General features: G+C 40.7%; 1 long non-coding RNA gene across 2 annotated transcripts; it reads left to right on the top strand.

The window, feature by feature from the left end:
• The first annotated feature begins 72 nt into the window (after positions 1–72).
• Positions 73–305, top strand: LOC109589661 (uncharacterized). 2 transcript variants are annotated; one of them, XR_002188847.1, is made up of 3 exons: positions 73–96; positions 145–230; positions 280–305. It is a non-coding gene; the product is annotated as an uncharacterized LOC109589661 (long non-coding RNA). The 2 variants fall into 2 exon arrangements; XR_002188846.1 differs by lacking the exon at positions 73–96 and having other exon boundaries at positions 104–230.
• The last annotated feature ends 1517 nt before the right edge of the window (positions 306–1822 follow it).

Genomic DNA, 1822 nt, shown 5'->3' with positions numbered 1-1822 from the left:
CGGAAGAGGTACATAATCTAATCTAGTTTATTATAATTAGATCTATTGTTTTCTTGTAAAGAAATCAACTTTTCATGTTAAATTAATAAAGTTAAGGTGAGGATGTCATAGCGTTATCTTACTTTTAGTAAAAAATTTTAAAAGTATCTCTATGGCGGATGTTAACAGGGAAAACATTGAATTGCATAAGCAGTCTAAAGAAGTTAAAGCACTATTAGATAAAATGCTAGGTATATCTAGTGACCACTTGATTATCGTATAATTGATAACTGCATATAGAGTCCTCATCTTGTACAAATGACTGTTAAAAAATAATGAAGAATGTTGATGAGGAATTAGTACCTGAATTCACATCATCATCATACCAATCATATGACGATGATGATCAATTTTTTAGAGATTTCCTTTTGCTTTGGAAATCTCCTAGAGATGAATTTATTGCCAATTATCCCAACATAGAAAGGACTACAACAAATGAGTATATCATTCTGTATCTACTACTTGTGTAAATTATCAGTTATAATTCTATAGAATAGTGGTATTTACAAGAGACTTATAAGGAAAGTTGTGAAGAATGAACCTACTTTAAGGCAGTTATATCTAGGAGAGTGTCAGAGTTCTTTCATTTATAATAAGAAAGACTTTCTACTGAATTTATATCTATGCACAAAATGGCTGCTCTTCGTCCCCGGCATCACCCATACCTTATTTATATATAATCACTAATTTAAACACATTATAACTACCTGAAGTATTGAGCAAAGCAGAAGAACTACTAGTATCATGTGATAGAGCCTCAGAATGATTCTCTTTTTAAACTAAATCAGCGTGTAAATGAGACAGCAATTCCAGCGCCTTCTTTTAGTGCCTAAAGACCCCTCAATTCGATCAAGCCTAACTAGAACTGGTCCTTGTCTTCTTTAACAGTAAAATAGAAGTCCACTTGGTACCAAACCCCTTTTTTCCTGCATTTTTCCTTGAAGAAGCAACACCATCTACAGCCGACATTTTTACATGTGAATAAAACGGAAGCCACCATGCCCAGGGCCCCGCCTTTTATACTGCACCTTCTCATTTAATCTTATGTGGGGTTCACAGGCCCTTTCCAGCTGTCACACCTAGAAAATGAGACAGGCCGCACTGCCTACTAGGAAGTGTGGCCAATGTATGGGCCCCGCTTTAGTCCCACCCCCTGGACTGTATGGGCCTCGTACAGGAGGCTGCTGTACGATAGAGTGTCCCAAATTTCTCCCCAGGAGGGGCTGCAGCCCTCCCGGGGCTCTGGTCATATCTCTCTGTTCATATTTGCCCCCGTGATGGTCCCACAAGCACCAGCATGAGGGATCAGCCTCACCCTTGGGTGAGGTCACTACTGGAGGGAGGCGATGGCCCGGAGACAGGTATCGAGGGGGCAGAGCCTCCGAGGTGCCCAAATCCACCCACAACTTTCTTATTCTCTTCCCTTTCAACTTCTCCCCTTAAAAATATAATTACTAGGACAATAAAGGAAAAGGGGGTGTAATGGGGGGGGGGGGGAGAGGATGGGACAGGCGGTAGTGATAGAGTAACAGTCGAGTTGTAGAAAGAGAGAGGGAGAGGAAAAGGGGGGTAAGGATGACAGAGGTAATACACAATTCAATTAAGGGACATAGCAAGACAGGATTGTAAGAGCAGAAATGAAAACAGAATTAATATAGATGAAAGAGACAGAGATAGATTCGGGGTCATAATGATAATGCAAATCTAGATGAGAGAGGCAGGGTAGGCCGTATGCCTCAGGGACAACACAGCTGCTTCAATGCATCACCTGATGTGACCCCCA

Source organism: Amphimedon queenslandica, unplaced genomic scaffold, assembly GCF_000090795.2.
Source record: "Amphimedon queenslandica unplaced genomic scaffold, v1.1 AMPQUscaffold_11053, whole genome shotgun sequence".
NCBI classification, from domain to species: domain Eukaryota; kingdom Metazoa; phylum Porifera; class Demospongiae; order Haplosclerida; family Niphatidae; genus Amphimedon; species Amphimedon queenslandica.
This window is presented reverse-complemented; position numbering and strand designations above follow the sequence as displayed.